This window comes from Myxocyprinus asiaticus, chromosome 11, assembly GCF_019703515.2.
Source record: "Myxocyprinus asiaticus isolate MX2 ecotype Aquarium Trade chromosome 11, UBuf_Myxa_2, whole genome shotgun sequence".
NCBI lineage: Eukaryota > Metazoa > Chordata > Actinopteri > Cypriniformes > Catostomidae > Myxocyprinus > Myxocyprinus asiaticus.
In genome coordinates this window covers 7307474-7328641 of record NC_059354.1, presented here as the reverse complement: position 1 = coordinate 7328641, position 21168 = coordinate 7307474, and positions in this window count along the sequence as shown.

Sequence of the window (21168 nt, the reverse complement as noted above, 5' to 3'; positions counted from 1 at the left end):
TTGTTTTAAAAATAGTTTAGCTTTTTCAGTACTTCATTAAACGAGTAGCAGTGTAGTACAGTGACAATTGTTTTAACACTTCACAGGAAGCATAGCTTCCCCTAAAATTACACAAGAAATACAGCAATGATGAGTTATATTACTGACATATTACTCTTTGTGCATTTCAATATTTTAGCGAATAATAGTCTAAACTATCACACATCATTATCACGCTGTTTAAGTAACACCATCCACTTCTTGAACATGAATATGTCCATGGAAGTCAGTGGACGCAGCCCATAGAACGCTATTGAAGTCGTGCTCTAATGGGAGTCTATATTTTTAAATCAATAGCGCAATCATATTGTTTTAAGCATAAAGCTTTCTCTGAAAATAATATTTAATGTCTTATTTCATTTAGCTTTTTACTGTATCTTGTTTTAAGGATGTTTCGATATTTCTACTGCAAAACATGACAAAATTACTGAGTAAGAACTGTGTACTTTTTAATTTTAAAAATTAAATTATTAAAAAATAATGCACACCCGAGGTGGTAATGTGGTCATGACGTGCAGCAGGTGTGCATTTTATTTTTTTCAATAATTCAACGAGCCAGAGTCAATTATTCCACTTATACCATGGTTACCACACCTTAAGACATCGTTCAGGGTTTTATCTCAAGACATTTTCTGGTTTTCGTCCCTAAAACGCTCTTGTGAGTGGAACTACTTTCTTCCGGCAAGGATTCAGTGTCTTGCTTTAATACAGTCCGAGCCTTCGTTGCTAGTTCGAAAACATCACTTTAGAACTAGCAACGGAGGATTGCGAGGATTGCGAGGCTTGCGCTGCTTTACTGGGGCACTTACTGGAGTAATAAGGTAGTGCGTTTGTGTGTGTGTGTGTGTGTGTGTTTGTTTTTGAGTGATCGAAAGAGAGAAACTGAGAGAGATCGCTTCTGGGCTTACCTTTTTTGTTGCAGCTATCGTCAGAAGTAACATCGCTTCAAAATCGCCAAGATGTAAGTTTAAGCACTTCTCAGCAGCAGTGGGTGTTGCCATTTTTGTATATAGCTTCGCAGATGTAAATCTTAACAACTGTTTTCAACCCCACTGAGATGCAGGTGTGATCTGACATGACGGCTCTGTTTTTCGCTCTCGAGTAAGTGTGTGTGTAATGCGTATACTGTATGTATGTGTGTCCATGTGTGTGTGAGAGAGCTTAAGAGAGGGGGAGGGAGAGCGCGAGGATGTTTCCCACAGATATTTCAGATAATATAGAAACTGTTGTATTGATCAAGTGTGTCTAGCTTTTATGCAGCTGAACCCTTCATTGCTAAACGTCACTTTAGAACTAGCAGCGGACGATGTGCTGCTTTTCGGCATTGGAGTAACAAGTTAGAGTGTGCATCTATGTGTGTGTGTGTGTGTGAGACAAGAGCGAAAGAGAGAGAGAGAGAGAGAGAGAGAGAGAAAGAGAGGGAGCCCAAGGACGCTTTTCAATCGAAACTGAAATAATTTTGGGATATTATAGACATTGTTTGTCATTCTTATCCAATGTACTTAACCAATGTCTTTGTTTGAATTGGTTATTTTGTTGTGGTGGCCTATAGGGCTCTTTGAAATAACTGAAATAATTTGGCGAAGTGATATGGAACCATTATGCAGTCAAGACCTGGAACTACTTCATAGCTGTGCGTTTACTTGAAAATAATTGCACGCCTTAGAATGTCTGTGAACCAATCAGAATCAAGCATTCAACTGACCCGTGGTATAAGTAGAACAATTGTATAGGCAGAGGTCTCTACTCTCCCAACAATATTAAAAATTCATACAGGTGGACGGACAGACCGAGGGAGAGAGAGAATAAAATAGAGAATGTTTTTGATAAAAGTGTGTAACCTTGTGGGGTTGAGAAATCTCTAATGTCTCTGTTATGGGACAGTGCTGTGTTGTTTAAGTGTTCATTCATCTATAATTAATTGAGCTTCAGAGGAGTGTGTTTGGAGAGTTTCAGGCAGGAGGACTCATAAATTCTAAGCTTCAAAAGGAAACATCACATGTGCAGCAGCATACTGTAGAAACAGGGTTATATAGTTGACTTGAAATGTATGAAATGTAAAACAGTGTAAAACCTGAATAAAACAAAAGGTTGCACATTATATCTGACTTAAAGAGAGGAACAGTCACTCATCTTGTAAAGTCAGTTGCAAATATATACACACACACACACACACACACACACACACACACACACACACACACTGCATGCACAATTATTAGGCAAATTGTATTGCTCAGGATTAATTTTATTGTTGAACAAACACAATGCTCTCAGTCAATCCAAAATGTTATTGAACCTCAAACCTGAATGTTTAACAAAGAAAAAGTGAGTTTTGTCTTTCTCAGGGGAATATATAAGTGTGCACAATTATTAGGCAACTATTAGTGTGTACAATTATTAGGCAACTAAATTACAAAAAATAATTTCTCCCAACTCAATTGTTTATTCAACATTTTTAGAGTAAGTGCAACAAATAAGTAACACAATATGACAATTAAATAACATTTTTGGCCTTTCAAAAATATTCAGTGACCAATATAGCCACCCTTCTTTTCAATAACTGCCATGAGCCTTCCATCCATGGAGTCTGTCAGTTTCTTGATCTGTTCACGATCAACTTTCACTGAAGCAGCAACCTCAGCCTCCCAAATGCTGTTCAAAGAGGTGTGTTGTCTTCCCTCACTGTAAATCTCATGTTTGAGAAGGGCCCACAAGTTCTCAATAGGATTTAAGTCAGGTGAGGAAGGGGGCCAAGTCACTATTTGGGCATCTTTGAGACCTTTGCTGACTAGCCAAGCAGTGGAGTACTTGGATGCATGTGATGGGGCATTGTCCTGCATAAAGATCATGACCTTCTTGAATGCTGAGGATTTCTTCCTGTACCACTGCTTGAAGAAAGTACTTTCCAGAAACTGGCAGTAGGTTTGGGAGTTGAGTTTCAGTCCATCTTCAACTTGAAAACATCCAACTACCTCATCCTTAATGATAGCAGCCCATACCAGTACCCCTCCTCCACCTTGCAGGTGCCTGACTCGAAGTGGTGCCCTGTGTCCATTAGTGATCCAGCCATGGGCCCATCCATCTGGTCCATCAAGAGTCACTTGAATAATAGTTCTTCCTGCACTGTCGGCATTGAGATGCCTTCACGCAAATGCTTTTTAGTGATCTACTTCAGCACAAAACACTAAAGGGGTTGAACAAATCTTTATGACTTTACTGAAGGAATTTTGGTGCTAATAATGGATATATCGCTCTTGTTTTTTAACACATCTCTGGTGTATGTGATGTTGAACACTCATGGTGTTTGTTAGTTGACAATCACAGTGACAACAGAACTGATCTATCTCAGAAAATTTAACTGTTACACTCCTTATGTTTAAAATAATTACTTAAAGGAATAGTTCACCCAAAAATGAAAATTATCTCATCATTTCCTCTCTCTCATGCCATCCCAGATGTGTATGACTTTCTTTCTTCTGCAGAACTTAAATTAAGATTTTTAGAAGAATATTTCAGCTCTGTAGGTCCAGACACTGCAAATGAATGGTTGCCAGAACTTTGAAGCACCAAATAGCACATAAAGGCAGCATAAAGGTAATCCAGACGGCTCCAGTGGTTAAATTCAGGTCTTCAGAAGAGATATCATAAGTGTGGGTGAGAAAAAAATCTATATTTAAGTCCTTTTTTTCTATAAATCTCCACCTTTGACCAGCCCCAAATAGTAGGTGATGATATGCACGAAGAATGCTTTTACCAAAAAAACAAAAGAAGAATAATGTGGAAGTGAAAGTGGATATTTATAGTAAAAAAGGACTTAAATATTTATCTGTTTAATGAAATGTAAACAGATTAAGCATTACATGTTTAAATACAAAATCAAATATTTTAAAATATAGGCTATATTAAGAAGCATTTTGAGTTACCACAGTAAAAATGTGATACATTTTAGTATTGTATTTCATGTTGGTGCATGGTAGCGTTGTCTCCTCTTTTCTGCGTCAGTGCTGTTTAGAATGTTGAGGTTGTCTAGCCGTTTGACTTCCTCCATAGCGCTTTCAATTGCAACATTTTCTGTAAAATTCAAATGGATCACATACATTCTGTGTTCTGTGTTGTGTAAGTGGAGCCTGGGCAGGGGTGGGTTTACGATTTCTGAGGCCCCAAGCAACCAACCAGGTGGACAGTTGTCCACATTTTAAAAGTTTTTCTTAAAAAAAAAAAAAAAAAAAAACATAAATTAGATTTTTAATCATAATTATTTGTTCATTTTTGTTCATCCTATCAGCCATTGTAGCCAAGTACATTCAAAATGTTTACTTTAAAGATAATTAATGCATGTTTTCCACAATACAGTGATAAAATAAAACAACGACCGTATTTACCTACATATATTTTTACAAAACACTCTTTTTTTATGAACAGGGTGTGTAAAACCTACAACACTTGCTAACATTTTCGAATTCAGTTTTTATTTATTATAATTATGACCCAACAATTATTTATTGTTGTCCAGTTTGTCATTATAATTTGATACAGTATTATTATTACTTTGAGGATTTGTTGTATACAATAGTAATATATTTCTGTCTTATTTAATTTACTTTCACCTAGAGCTTATATTCTGATGCTGCAGTGTATTGTTCACCATGTTGCAAAAGGCTGTATTTTATGTAAGCATCATAGGCAACATTTGGTACAGTATTGTAACAGTAGACATACAAGGCACGGTGACCCCTCAGCATACTAGAACAGAAGGAGAAAAAACAGTGCCGTTTATCAAGCGCTGAAACTTTGCAAGGTGCAGAACAATCTGGAATAATGTTAAACATTGTAACGGTCACCTCTTTGCAACTTGAACTTGTTCAGAATGTTAAATCTTTGTGATACATTCCCTAAAAACAACCTAGACGTAGCGCAACAAATGAAACAGAACATGTGTATCGACATGCGTTTTTGAGACCTGAAGTTCCTTTTAACTTGACAATGTGTCTAAAAACATGCCGGTCCTGTGAGACACTGAAGAAACAGCGAGGTGCGGTGCAGCAGGTATGGACGTTCGTCCAGTGCGTTTACATAGGAAAACAATGGAAAAACAGAGCAGACGCATGCAATAAACACGTTCAGTATGAATGGGCCCTAACTCATCTGTTCGCACTTATATATGAGTGAGAGCACATGGGTTAGGGTTAGGTAAGTCCTGTATATTTTTTTCATAATTTACAAACGAACTAAAAGTCCTACTTGAAAAACGGACCCAACCCGGCGGACCTCTAACATGAACCGCTCTGAGAGCGCTGACAACAGCGTATTCTCACATGTACACAGAACAGCATGTCACCCCTCAAGCGGTTTTTGCAGGGCTTTCCTACTGGAATGGGTTTGCGTGGTGGTTAAAACTGCAACTGAGCCTGGGTGATCTTTTCTCTGGAGCTCGCTGCTGTGCCCTGCAGGCTTGTGTCATGCTGCAAAGATGCGCGTTTCAGTTTGTAAGAATATGTAGCGCTTAAATCTTGCAGAACATTCAGCCGCGTTTTACACACCAGTCTGAGCCCATCCCACGGGTTAACCCCATCATTTCCAAGGATAAGCCTTTTAACCTTTAACCCTCCTTTCCTCTAACATTTTGTTCCTAGTAACCAATGTCAGGTTCTACTTTGATTTTGTGTTATGACCAAAGAACAACAAAGGATTGTGTTATGGTTAATGCTGTGCCTTCCAATAACTTGGAATGTTTATGTGTGATAAATGTAGTTTTAGAATTAGCTAGAAGTTCTATGCCCAGATGTGCCTCAATCTCTGTCCAGACGATAAAGCCTCTGTGAACTCTAATGAAGTGTATGGACTGTGCAACCATTTCTCTTTCCTATCAGGAATACATGGATGGCGTAACCCACAGGTTACTGTGAACCGACAAGAACTGTTCGGCCCTTCAGTTGCTCTAAAGATGCTGGACAACAACCAACTCTTCAGAACAAAGGGGGGAATGTTGGGCCTCATGTATTCAGATAGAAGACAAAGGCAGGCCTAATACAGTCGTAAAAACCTAACTCAAGCCCCCACCTTCCAAGTCGTAAATCTTACTGATAAAAATCGCGCCAAAATCAAACAAAGGGAGTCCAAAACAGACTACAAATCCATGAAGCCTTGCTCACTAAAGGATCGAACTCTCAACTCCTATTGGATGAGGCACACAACAGAATGTCACCTCAAACCATGACATCATCAGGAGTTGAAATAACTGTGGCCATACAATCTCCATCTCGCTGGACGAGATGAGATTACTCTGTGTTCAACCGAACACTCTAACGGATCCGAAGGAGACCGCCGAGCAATTCGCATCTTCATCCGTTTGCCTACAGAAGTGAAGAGATTAAAGATTTCTCTTCCATCTTCAATCAAGTCGACATTTCTGAGTTCTCTGCCAGCCCGCCGAGAATCAACAGCCGTACCGCCCGCCGACAGAGCGAGGAAACGGCCTCCTGTCATCACCCGAGCCTCAAGGAACCGGGTCAGAGTTAAAGGACGGAGGAAAACACATTCTACCTGTGTCCTCATGCAATTCAAGTAAGAGGTTTACGTCTGGGCAGAGATAGAATATTATAGTGTGTTATTCTTGTGTTTCAAGGTTTAATACACAGGGTATTAATTATCACAAATTTGGTTTGCTGTGTTCTGGTCCAACCAAATTGGATTGTTGTGCAATTTCACCATCGCGGGTGAGACAGCAACTGAGTTCATCCATTAAAAGAGTCAAATAACGCGGGACTATTTACGAGCCATCCACCGCATCTCTGAGTGATAAACTTTAACGTGTTTTTTCCCCGAAAATCAATATTCTTCGGATGTCGATTTTCCTAAGAAAACAATCTAATATTGAGACTGTTTTAATATTCGGTTATTAGTCCCTGATTCCAGGGTGGTGCCCCGTCAATGTTAATCCTTATTAATATTCTATTGATTTTTGATAATTGATAATTATCTTTGATGGTTGTTGAATTTGAATGATCAATAAGCTAGTGTTAATTTTAATTAATGTTTCATCGATGTTAACAATTAACGATTATCTTTGATAATTGTTGATTTTAAAGGATTAAAAAACTAACATTGATTCTCATCAATGTTCTATTGATTTTAATAATGAATAATTATCTTTGATAATTATTAATTATTGCTAATAACCAAACTTGCTCCTAAACGTAGCACACTACATTTACTGGAGCCCCATATGAGGTTTTAATGAGTTAGATTCAATTGATTAATTCAAATATTAATTAATAACTACAGAAATAATTATTAATTATTTCTGATAGTAACACTGATCTAAACAACCAGTAAAGCCCTACAGATGTTTAGTCTTTTTTTTTTTACTTAGCAAAATTGAATCCTTCATTTTTAATCAACTCAAGTAAAAGTACTGTAATATATTTATATATAAAAAAAATAAAAATTAAAAAAAAAATTAAACTTTGGAAAAATGTACTCAATTACTGTAATGAGAGTAATTTGTTACTTTCCACCTCTTCATCTTTGTATGTAGTTCAAAGGTCTGTTTCCACCACTGCCAAGAACAGCATCCATCAGTGGCACAATCCATACTTCCCATCTTCCAGCACATCAACAAGTAGGTCACATCGTTGAAAATTTTGTCAGCATTTGTGCCTCTGTGCCTTCAGATAGAGAATTGAAGCCTCTTTTCTCAAACCACTGGACGGCAAGAACAGGCACAAGTCATAGAGAGTTACGAGGCACTGTATGCTGATCTGAAAGAGATAACAAACATGGGAGGCCACACAGAGGCTGCTGGGAGACCACTGGGGTTATGTACCCAGATGGCATGCATGGACAAGTGCTTTGGTTTGCACATCTGTCTGTTAATGGAACGGTGTAAGAGAATTCTAACGGTGCCAGTTTTATGCTCACATCTGAGCTTTCAGAGTGCTGACAGACAAGTTTCAATATGCTTTTTTTTTTTTTACTAAAATAAATGAAATGGGAAATGTTTGTTTCAATTTTGTAAAAAATATCCAGTTTGCTTCCACAGTCATAATATGCATTCCTAGCCATCCTGGCTAGCTTTAATTATTATTGTTCAGAGAAGAGCAGTGCTGTAATACTGAATATCAGCACTCTGGGAGTGCTGCTTGGCCGATCAGATATAAGGACAGGAAACTAACTGCTGTATAATATATTCAAATAGATGTTTTACTAATGGCAGAATGTTTTTGGAGGGCTCTTCCTGTGAAATGGACTTATATATGCCCTGCCACTGACATGTGGTCAGCCACATGACACCATGAGCAACTGCCATTCCAGGTATATTAGAACTTCTTGGTATAAAACAAAAATGGAGAACACGCTGCCCAGGCTTGTAGCTCAGCTCATATCCTTGTGAAATGGAATACTGATTGTGATTAGAGATGTACAGCCCCAGTGATATTCTGGCTAAAGCAGCACTACGTGGAAACCAATTATAGTGACCGCCGGCTGTCTGCCCCAGTAATCACTCAAATCACACTGCAGGATTCTGTGGATGGTTCTCTTGCACCTACAGTCACAAATATTAAAGATGAATAGAATTAACTCAGTGAGGGTCTGTGTGAGACATAGAAACTGTGTTTGTCTGTGTGCATGTATAGGTAAATTAAGGTGGTGTGGTAAATGTGTTGCCCATGAATGTATTACAGCCGTCCGTTTAATAATAAAACATAATAACATAATTAATTATGTCCTATACGTAAATTCTATATCAAGGAATTTTACCATCAGGGCAATTCAAGCATGATGTACCACCTTCATACAGTATCTGCAGTCAGTGAAGTCTTAAGCTTAATGAGAGCAGACAGAGCCACTCACCAGTGTTTGAATTTTGTCAGAGCTCTTGGGGGTCCCTTTAAAAGCCACCACACTGCACTCCCTTCACTCTCAACCCTATACTCATATTAATGCGGGGAAAGATGACGATATCACTGTGAAGGAAAATCAATTCTGGTAGCCACTAAAGCACAGGACTATCAACCAGAGGCGATTCTATCATTTCAATCTAAGAGGGGCTCAGCCCCCACTATAAGATGAGTGCATTTAATGTATTGTGTATTTAATGTACAACTGAGTTTTTATATCATTCAAGCTATGGCTAATATTCATTAAAGTATTGTTATTTTCTATAATGAACATTTATAAAGTAAAAAAAATAAATAAAACATGGAGAATACAGACAAACCATGCTGTATTGTTATTGTCTATTTATTGGCAATTGACAATTTATTGGTCTTAATCACTCCTTGTTTTGTTCTTCATTTCTTAACAAAAATAAATAAATATATAGAACATACATCAATCATTTTGCAACTTCTGTAGTTTAAAGTCTTATCAAACACCACAAAAACCTATTATTACAATAAATGACACATTTATTTAGTGGAGTGGATTAACTCCAGGGTAGAGTTGCACCAGCTGTGCGTAAGGTCTCACTTAAGTTGGGATGTAACATTCACACTAAGGGCTTAGTAACTACTAGATAGTTTGTAACTAAGTTAGTGCTTAATTTGGTTGCACCACCTGTTCTTAAGGCAAGACTTAACTAGTGGGTCGTAAACTCTCCGTAAAGTAATGCGTAGTCGCATAATATGACATTTACCTGTATAGATCCAATAAGCAGCCTTCAAATTTGTACACAGAAGTGTTAAAAAGCCATGAATTTCAGTTTGATTTTGTTACAGTTGATGTTCAAACCATGTATGCTCACATAACTGTCAGCTGTAATAAATTATATCCCCATTAAAATACGATACGTAATAAAACAAGATTTCATTAATGATACAGGCTATTTAGCTTATGTAAATAACAATATTCAATAACTGTATCTAAATAACAGGGATAATAAATAAATAGGCTACTAATACAACAGGCTGGAAAAATAGACATTTATTCATTTTAATATTTTATATATTTTGTATATGTTGAAAGTTGACACAGGGTGGAGTACACAGGAAAGTGCACCTTTGATTGATTGAATCATGCTGAAGTAGTTTTTTTTTACATAATGTTTTCTCCCGTAAATGTAAACGAGTGTAAATGGTAACATCATCATATATGTTGAAAGGACTGAAGCCTGTCAACCAAAACATGAGTTCATTGATGTCTTTAAATGAGTCTGCTTTTTTATTCCATCCATTACTCCTGGTCGGAGGCTTCCGTAAATATTTAGTTTATACGTAGGGTTACGTTCTATGTAAGTTTAATGGTGCAATGCTCAAATATTTAGTAGTGCGTAAATTGTGACAGTGTCCATTTACGCCACAACTAGGCTAAGTTGTAACGTACGTATAGCAGGTGCAACTGGCCCCAGATGATGTTTCTCTGTCTGTCATTTCAGATTCGTTCACTGATTCGATCAGTGATCATTTTTGTAAATCATACTTTTTTGGCGGCAACAAATGAACATCTTTTGTGTTTTGAGTGAGTCAATAAACCATTAATAAAGCACTGAGACCTTCACAACCGAAACAAGTCCATTTTATAAAAATTTGTGTGTATACAAATCTAAGAGAATTCAGCAGAGTATTTAAGCATCATAAGCATTTTCCCCACAAATGACAACGAAGCATAGCCACTTTCTATCCTTGTTGAACGAGATTACCAAAGACAGACATGCCTCCACCTCTCCTTTAGTAGGCCAACAGATCCTGCTGATCCTCGCTTGTTTAGTGAAGGGCATTTTTGGTCCATGGGACAAGCCAATGATATACTTCTTCACAGCCCGCACTTGAATGCTATTGGCTCGCACTGAAGTCTTTACAGGCCAATAAATAAATAAATACAAATAAAATAAAATAAAATAAAATAAAATTTAATAAAATCACCAAAAGCAGTTTTCCATTGCAAACTAGAACTCTAAATAGGCCTAAATAGTGTCTAGCAAAACTTATGCTGTCTACCACATTTGAACTGAATAATCACATCAACTTACTCTGTAAGATTTCCATATGGTATATCAATATATTGATTCAAATTAGTAATTGTAATAATTTTATGAGTTGAAAGACGAGAGTATGATATTAGGTTTAATAATAGAATATCATTTAAAAAAATATTTATAGGAGCCACTGTGGATTAGATACATAGTGTGTGGTGGAGCTATACATAAGACATACACTGGTGGCCAAAAAATGTATGCTTTAATTCACTGAAGTGGCATTCAGCTGATCACAAAGTATAGTCAGGACATTACTGATGTAAAAAATGGCACCATCACTATTTGAAAAAAGTCATTTATGATTAAATCTAGACAGGCCCCATTTCCAGCAGCCATCACTCAAACACTTGAAAGGGCAGTTTTCAAACAAATCTCTACCTATCTCTCACAGAACAAGCTGCTGGATGACAATCAGTCAGGCTTCAAAAGTGGACACTCCACCGAGACTGCCCTGCTGTCTGTCACTAAGTCGCTGAGACGGGCGAAAGCTGAATCCAGATCATCCGTCCTTTTCTGCTGGACCTTTCTGCAGCCTTTGACACAGTCAACCATCAGATCTTACTCTCTACCCTCTCCTCGCTGGGCATCACAGGAACTGTGCTTGACTGGTTTAATTCCTATCTCTCAGGTAGGTCCTTCAAGGTAGCCTGGAGAGGTGAGGTATCCAAGCCACATCAGCTACTTACTGGGGTACCTCAGGGATCAGTGCTTGGGCCACTTAGTTTGAGAAACAGACGCTTCACATGTCCTCAGCTGACAGCTTCATTGAATTCTACCCGCTCAACAACAGTTTCATGTACAACAGTAAAGAGAAGACTCTGGGGTGCAGGCTTTATGGGAAGAACTGCAAAAAAAAAAAAAAAAAAGAAAAAAAAAAGCCACTTTTGAAACAGAAAAACTAAAAGAAAAGATTATAGTGGACAAAGAAACACAGACACTGGGCAACAGATAATTGGAAAAGAGTGTTATGGAACTTAACCCCATTGAGCTTTTTTTGGATCAGCTAGACTGTAATGTGTGTGAGAAGTGCCTGACAAGACAGCCACATCTATGGCAAGTGCTACAGGAAGTGTGGGGTGAAATGTCACCTGAGTATCTGGACAAATTGACAGCTAGAATGTCAAGGATCTGCAAAGCTGTCATTGCTGCACATGGAGGATTTTTTGATGAGAACTCTTTGAAGTAGTTTAAGAAGTTCTAAAAATTTTTTTTTTCAAATTTTAATAGTAATTGTTCACGTTATTAATGTCCTGACTATACATTGTGATCAGTTGAATGCCACTTTGGTGAATAAAAGTACCAATTTCTTTCCATAAGAGCAACATCTGTACATTATTCCAAACTTTTGGCTGCCAGTGCAGCTCAAATGTGATGGTTATATTATGGTTGAATGTACAGTTTTCTCTGTTATCGCTATGCTAGTCTTGCATATTTAAAGATATAGAGGTGAGGCCGCTCTTCACAGGCACAGCATAATAGACAGACAAAGATATTTCTCCACAAAGCATCAATGTAATAACATAAACATCAGTGTGGCCAAAATTCTTCCTCTGAAAATCCCCAGAACCATGGAGATGGGCATAAAACAGGTTCACAGATAAAGTGTGTAATTTGAAGGCAGCAGCTTTAAAATGGCCTGTACATAAATCTAAGTGGTAGATTGATTGATCCATGTTAGCAATGTAAAGGGCTAAGGTACATTCAGTTTCAGCAACAGACAAATTCCTAGGTGATGCAAATGTGTCCATATGCACCTGGTTTTAATAAAAAAAGTGTTTTGCACTTGCAGTGTGCTTGGTGGTTAATGCATATTTTGTTAGATCTGACTTCTTATCACATAGTATGACTTTGCAATTGTGTTTAATAATTAATTGACCAAAAGCACCAAAAAACTGCCAAGTATAGACAAAAATAGCTCCTTGAAAAGCACCACAAAAAGTTGCAGCATCTATGAGATAATCATGTCCCTTAACTCTTATGGGGGAGTCCAGGACCCCCTAGCTCTCTTTCACATTTACTTGTCAGAGAAACGTCTCGCAGTCACATAACAGAGACACAAAATTTACATGGTGCTCTAAAGCTACTTTGAGACCCAAGTCTGTTCTGATTGTGGACCCTAAGATCCTGCTTTCTATCTTCATCCTATGTTTTATTGAATGAGAGCTGCTTTATCTGAACAGTGTGGTTAGATTAATCTCATCTGTCCTGGCCTTTGGCCATTAAATAAAAAAAATACTGGGTTAAAAATTACCCAATTTGGGCCATTTTGGCAAGCCAGTGCTGGGTCCAATAGGGACTAACTCAACGCTGGGTTGTTTTGACTCAACGGGGTTGGGTTAAAAGTTTGACCCAGCATGCTGTTTTTATCTTTTTTTTTTTTTTTTTTTTACTCAACTATTAGTTAAAAATTACTATACTGCTGGGTTAAAATATACCATCAAAGAGAATAAATCCAGCAACACTTGTTGAAGGGGGTGATTTATTAGATAAGGGTTAAAATATATCCAAATTGGTTTGAAAATTTTAACTAGAATTCTTCATCATCAAATGAACTTTAAACCCCTCCCCCACCCCCAAACAAACACACACACACACAAACACACACACACACACACACACACACACACACACACACTTTTCTCTTGCTACATTCTTTTATTTTTTTCTCTCTAACACGCAAAGTCAATATTTAAAACTGAAATGAGAGTCACGCCTTTCTCAAGTTATTGTGGTTGTTTTTTTTTTTGTTTTGTTTTTTTCAGAAACCACTGACCTTGGACCGATACTCATTTAAAGATGGCTATGTTTCCAGAGGAATCCACATTTTCAGTTCAGATTAAAGGTAATGTTTTGTAGGGAATTTACATGTATTCTTGGAGTACGCCTCAAGGGGGCGCTGTTGTTGCATGCATGTTAATTAAAAAGAAGCACAAGTTAGCGAGCGGCATCCTTCATGTGTGAATGCATTATTGAACATTTACATACTGTATCAGAATCAGAATGAGCTTTATTGCCAAGTGTTCTCATGTACACAAGGAATTTTTTTTGGTGATAGGAGAAACAAGTGCACACAGAACATTACAGTGAGACACAGAATATAAAACAAAGTAAGAGTATATGCAAGGTAATGTATGTGCAAGGTAGGGGTATGTACAGTTATTGAATTAAATGTGTGAATTTACATAAGTACATGAGATATGCATTTACATCATTGCACTACGGGGGAGTCCTGCGGCAGTTTAATTGTTCATGAGGAAAATGGCCTGAGGGTAAAAACTGTTCTTGTGCCTGGATGTCCTTGCGCTCAGTGCTCTATAGCGCGGCCAGAGGGCAACAGTTCAAAGAGGGAGTGGACAGGGTGTGTGTGATTCTACCTGCACGTTTCCTCACACTGGAGACATACAAGTCTTGGAGGGTGGGCAGGGGGGCACCAATAATCCTCTCAGCAGTTCTGACTGTCCGTTGTAGTTTCCTTATGTCTGATTTGGTGGCTGAACCAAACTAGACAGTTATAGATGTACACAGGACAGACTCAATGACGGCTGAGTAGAACTGTCAGCAGCTCCTGTGGCAGGTTTAACTTCCTCAGCTGGCGAAGGATTTCTCCTGAAGTCCACTTTCATCTCCACCGTTTTGAGCATGTTCAGCTCAAGGTTGTTGTGACCACACCAGACAGCCAGCAGATCAACCTCCCGTCTGTATGCAGACTCGTCACCATCACGGATGAGGCCTTTTGCAGTGCAGTCATTCGTGTACAGGGAGAAGAGCAGTGGTGAGAGAACGCATCCCTAGGGAGCACCAGTGCTAATAGTGAGGGTCCCGGATGTGAGTTTCCCCAGTCTCACTAGCAGCTGCCTATCTGCCAGAAAGCTGGTGATCCATCGACAGATTTGGGTTAGCACGGAGAGCAGGGCCAGTTTTGTTGAGAGAAGATCAGGCGTGATGGTATTGAAGGCTGAACTGAAGTCCAGAAATAGGATCCTTGCATAAGTCCCAGGTCTGTCGAGGTGTTGCAGGATATAATGCAGTCCCATATTGACAGCATCATCCACAGACCTATTTGCTCGGTAAGCAAACTGAAGGGGGTCCAGCAGGGGTCCAGGGATGTCCATCAGGTAGGCCAAAACCAGTCTCTCAAATGACTTCATGACCACAGACGTGAGAGTGACAGGTCTGTAGTGTTTATGTTCTGTGATTTTGGGGTTTTTTGGGGACCGGAATGATGGTGGAGCATTTGAAGCAGCAGGGAACTTCACACTGCTCCAGCGATCTATTGAAGATCTGTGTGAAGATGGGGGCCAGTTGGTCAGTGCAGACTTTCAGACAGGCAGGTGAAACACCGTCTGGGCCTGAAGCTTTCCTAGTCTTTTGTTTCTGAAAGACCTGGCACACATCCTCCTCACAGATCATAAGTGCAGATTGAGTAGCAGGAGGAGGGGGGTTCCAGGAGGTGTTGGTGTGTGTGTGAAGTGAAGATCAGAAAGGGGGGAGGGGTGTAAGACTGGAGTTTTCAAACCTGCAGTAAAACATTGTGGCAGCGGGGGCGTGGTCATGCATCTCTTCGGAGAGAGGGAAAGCGGTAAGAGTTAAATTATGTCTAACACCCGTCTCTAATTTCAGTGGGCACGGGGAGAGCGGCATAAATAGAGCTACACCGCAGGTAGACGAGAGAGAGAGAGCCTTGGCACGGATTGTGAAGCCAAGAGTTATTATTACAAAGTTGAGAGTTTTTTTTTTGTGAACTAGTTTGTGGATTTTTTTAGACTGAGTTATTGAACAATGTAAAAGCCTTGAGAGTGTGTATGTACTGCAGAGAGGAAAATAAAAACGCTTACCTGAACCAGGAAATCTGCTTCTCGCCTCCTCCTTCCACTGAGAAGTGTTACACTGGGGCCGAAACCCAGGAAAAGGTTTGAAGATGGACGGAAGTCCTCCCAGTTGGCTGAGATCCTCCAAGCCCTCACTGGCTTACATCGGAGCCACCAGCAATCCCTGCTTGAGCTCCAGCAAGCTCAAGACCGCCGGTTTGTGGAGCTCATGCGCGCTCAAGCAGAGGACCGACAGGCGATCCGGAGCCTTCTCAGCCAGGATGCATCCCCAGCCGCGACCCTGGACACCCACACGCCGTTACCCCTGCCTGTGTTACAAAAGATGGGGGCGGCGGATGACCCAGAGGCATTCCTGGATCTCTTCGAGCGCACCGCCGAGATCTGGGGCTGGCCGCTCGGCCAGTGGGCGGCCTGACTCTTACTGCTACTGTCCGGGGAAGCCCAACTCGCAGCTCAACAACTACCAGCGACGAGCCTCCTGGCTTACGGAGACTTAAGGAAAGCCATCCTGCAAAGGGTTGGTCGAAGTCCAGAAGAAAGTCATCAACTCTTCCGTAGCCTGAAGCTGGAGAGCTCCGACCACCTGTTTGCCTTCACCCAACGGCTCCGCGACGCCTGCCGAAGATGGTTGCTAGCAGGGGACCGCAGCATTGACGGGATCATCGGCTAGGTGGTACTGGAGTAATTAATACAACAACTGCCAAAAGGGGCGGCGGAGTGGGTCCAGTGCCACTGCCCAACGTCGCTGGAGGAAGCCATCCGGCTTGCGGAGGACCACATGGCGGTGATCCCGAGGGCGGAAGAGCCCTCCCACTCTCTCTCTCTTCCCCCTGTCTCATTTCCCTCCCCTCTCTCCTCTCATTCTGCTCTCTCTCCAGGTCCCATTCCTGCCCCACGCAGACGAGGAGGACTTCAGCCACTGAGACCAGTTCCCCGGGCGTGGGAGCCGACACCTTCCCCTATCCCGATGCCCCGCCGCTCTCCCCCTCGGGGCGTAACGCCCAGGCGTTCAACGGTGAGGGTGAAATGTGTGCATGGGGATATTCACAAGTATCCGGTGGTGACTCTGACGATTAAATTCCGGGGGAAAAAGCATAGAGTGGAGGCCGCGATTAGTTCCCGCCTCACCCATCCGCTGATTTTGGGGACCGATTGGCCTGATTTTAGAGTTTTATTAAAGGGAATTTGCGCGGATGGGTCCTGTATGAAGTTAGGGAGATGTGTAATGTGCGATGCTCTGGCAGGGGAGGAGGAGCCGGGGCCATCCTCGACAGCTCCACGTCATAATGACGAGAGAGGGGGAGAGGCTGCAGCCCCTCCCCTTCTCAGGGAATTCCCTGAGGGGGATTTCCCTTTGGAGCAGTCACGAGACGAAACCCTCAAACACGCCTTCGACCAAGTGAGAGTCATCGATGGTCAATGACTCCAGCCGGACATCGCCCTTTCATACCCCTATTTTGCAATTATAAACGAGCGGTTGTATAGAGTGACACAGGACAATCAAACTAAAGAGGATACAACCCAACTTTTGATTCCAAGGAGCCGTCGGGAAATGGTATTCCAGGCGGCTCATTATAATCCCATGGCGGGTCACTTAGGAGAAAGGAAAACACTGAACCGTCTAATAGCCCATTTCTATTGGCCGGGCATTGGCGGCGATGTCCGCAGGTGGTGTGCGGCATGCCGCAAATGCCAACTGGTTAACCCACCGGCCACCCCAAAAGCGCCATTGCACCCTCTCCCTTTGATCGAGGTCCCTGGGAGGAGGGACCTTCAAACAGCAAAAATTAAATTCAATACGTTCTTGATCTTAGAGCAAAACTCCACATTTTGGGACAGCTAACACAGGAGAATTTGCTCCAAGCTCAAGAACGACAGCGCTGACTGTATGACAGGGGAACTCAGCTAAGGGAATTTGCACCGGGAGATAAAGTGCTTGTATTGCTTCCCACGTCAAGCTCTAAATTACTTGCCAAGTGGCAAGGACCCTTTGAGGTCACACCACAAGTGGGAGATCTCGATTATGAGGTTAAACGAACCGATAGAGGGGGCGCACGTCAAATATACCACCTCAATCTCCTGAAATTGTGGAGGGAGGCGATTCCCGTGACGTTGGCTACGGTAGTTCCCAAGAAGGCGGAGCTCGGACCGGAGGTGAGTTCAAAACATAAACAGTTCACCCCGGTCACTTGCAGAGACCACCTCTCACTGAGTCAACTCGCGGAGGTTGCTAGGTTGCAACAGGAGTTTGCGGATGTGTTCTCCCCTCTACATGGACGTACAAACCTCATCCACCACATCGAGACCGAGCCGGGGATCGTGGTACGTAACCCTATCGATTACCCGAGCACAAGAAGAAAATCATTCGGGAAGAATTGGATGCAATGCTCGATATGGGGGTAATAGAAGAATCCCACAGCGATTGGTCCAACCCTGTTGTTCTAGTGCCTAAGAGCGACGGGTCTGTGTGATTCTGTGTGGATTATAGGAAAGTCAACGCGGTGTCTAAATTTGATGCATATCCAATGCCTTGCGTTGATGAGTTGCTCGATCGGTTGGGCACTGCTAGATTTTATTCGACATTGGATTTGACGAAGGGTTATTGGCAGATCCCCTTGACACCAATTTCTCGTGAGAAAACCGCCTTCTCCACACCGTTTGGATTACACCAGTTTGTGACACTTCCGTTCAGTTTGTTTGGAGCCCCGGCTTCGTTTCAGCGTCTCATGGACCGAATCCTCAGACCGCATTCAGCTTACGCCGCTGCCTATTTAGATGACATCATCATTTATTGCAATGATTGGCAGCGGCACATGCAACATCTGAGGGCGGTTCTGAGATCGCTGCCCGAGCAGAACTCACAGCGAACCCAAAGAAGTGCGCGATTGGGCGGGTGGAGGTACGGTATCTGGGGTTCCACTTGGGCCACAGGCAGGTGCGTCCCCAAATTGACAAGACAGCGGCGATTGCGTCCTGCCCGAGACCAAAGACCAAAAAGGGGGTGAGACAGTTCCTGGGGCTGGCTGGCCATTACAGAAGGTTCGTACCTAATTATTCGGACGTCACCAGCCCGCTGACTGATCTCACTAAAAAGGGAGCTCCAGACCCGGTCCAGTGGACGGAGCAGTGTCAGCGGGCATTCATGCAAGTTAAAGCTGCTCTTTGCGGGGGGGGGGGGGGCTTTTACATTCACCTGACTTCTCTCTTCCTTTTTGTTTTACAGACAGATGCTTCAGACAGAGGGCTGGGGGCCGTACTCTCGCAGGTGGTGGAGGGGGAGGAGCGCCCGGTGCTGTACATTAGCCATAAGCTCTCGTTGAGGGAAACTAAGTACAGCACCGTGGAAAAGGAGTGTCTCGCCATCAAGTGGGCGGTCCTCACTCTCTGATACTACCTGTTGGGGCGGGCCTTCACCCTCTGTTCCGATCACGCCCCACTCCAGTGGCTCCACCACATGAAAGATACCAATGCCCGGATCACCTGTTGGTACCTGGCTCTTCAGCCGTTTAAGTTCAAGGTGGTCCACAGACCGGGGGCGCAGATGGCTGTCGCCGACTTCCTTTCCAGGAATGGGGGGGGTGGTAGGCAGGCCGGATGCCGCTCTGGCCTGAGTCGGGTGGTGGGGATATGTGGCGTGGTCAAGCATCTCTCCGGAGAGAGGGAAAGCGGTAAGGGCTCTTACACCTGAGTTCAATTATGTCTAACACCTGTCTCTAATTTCAGTGAGCACAGGGAGAGCGACATAAATAGAGCCACACTGCAGGTAGACGAGAGAGAGAGCCTGGGCACGGATTGTGAAGCCAAGAGTTATTATTACAAAGTTGAGAGTTTATTTTGTGAACTAGTTTGTGGATTTTTTTAGACTGAGTTATTGAACAACGTAAAAGCCTTGAGAGTGTGTATGTACTGCAGAGAGGAAAATAAAAATGCTTACCTGAACCAGGAAATCTGCTTCTCACCTCCTCCTTCCACTGAGAAGTGTTACAAACACATTCAGTTCATCTGCCATTAGTTGACTGTCTACAGAGCGAGGGGGAGGTGTCTGGTACTTGGTAATGCTTTACAGGCCTTTCCACACAGATGCAGGATTGTTGGCTGAAAACTGGTTTTTCAGCTTTTCAGAGTAGCTTCTTTTAGCCACTCTGATTTCCTTAGTGTGTTTCTGGCCTGGTTGTACAATATTTTATCCCCACTTCTGTAAGCATCCTCTTTGACATGACTAAGCTGTCTGAGTTTTTCTGTAAACCATGGTTTATCGTTATTGAATGATAAAAATGTCCTAGTAGGGATGCACATAACCTCACAGAAACTGATCTATGATGTTACAATATCTGTGAGCTCGTCCAGATTGGTGTCTGCAGCCTCAAAAACATTCCAATCAGTGCAGTCAAAGCAGTCTTGTGGTTCCAGCTCTGCTTCATTGGTCCATCTCTTTACAGCCCTTACTACAGGCTTAGCTGATTTTAGTTTCTGCTTGTAGGTCAGGAGAAGATGAACCAGACAGTAATCAGAGAGTCCTAAAGCTGCATGTGGGACAGAGCGATATGCATCCTTTACAGTGGTGTTGCAGTGGTTCAGAATATTTCTGTTGGACATGTGATGTGTTGTTTGTATTTTGGCAGTTCACGGGTGAGGTTAGCTATATTAAAATCTCCAAAAAAGTTGAACTACACCAACTTTCATTGATGTAAAAGCATGTTCCACTGCCTCTCATTTTCCCCGATGATTCCGTAACACGATCCACTCTAAACAGCTGGAAGACCAGCAGATGAAACGCGCTGTCTGGGATGGCTTTACTCAGCCAGATTTCCGTGAAACAGAGCAGCAGAGTTACAAAAGTCCTTATTTGTTTGAGTGAGCAGAAGCAGTTTGTCCGTTTTGTTGGTGAGGGAGCGGACATTCACCAGATGAATACTCGGCAGTGGAGTCCTAAAGCCGCGTTGAAGAAGCTTCACAAGCACGCTGGTTAGCTTCCCTCGCATGCGTCTTTTGGATCGCTTGTAGAGCACCGCTGCACCTCCAACTAAGCTGTCTAATAAAATGTCTGAATAATAAAACACCGGCAAAAATTTATCAGGTATGCTCTGCCGAATATTCAGCAATTCATCCCTGGTGAAACTGATTGGGAAAGAGTGACAAAAACCATGATAAACAAACAAAAGTAACAAAAATAAAAAAATAAAAAAATACATACATATATATATATATATATATATATATATATATACACACACACACACACACACACACACACACACACATGTATATATATATATATATATAGAGAGAGAGAGAGAGAGAGAGAGAGAGAGAGAGAGAGAG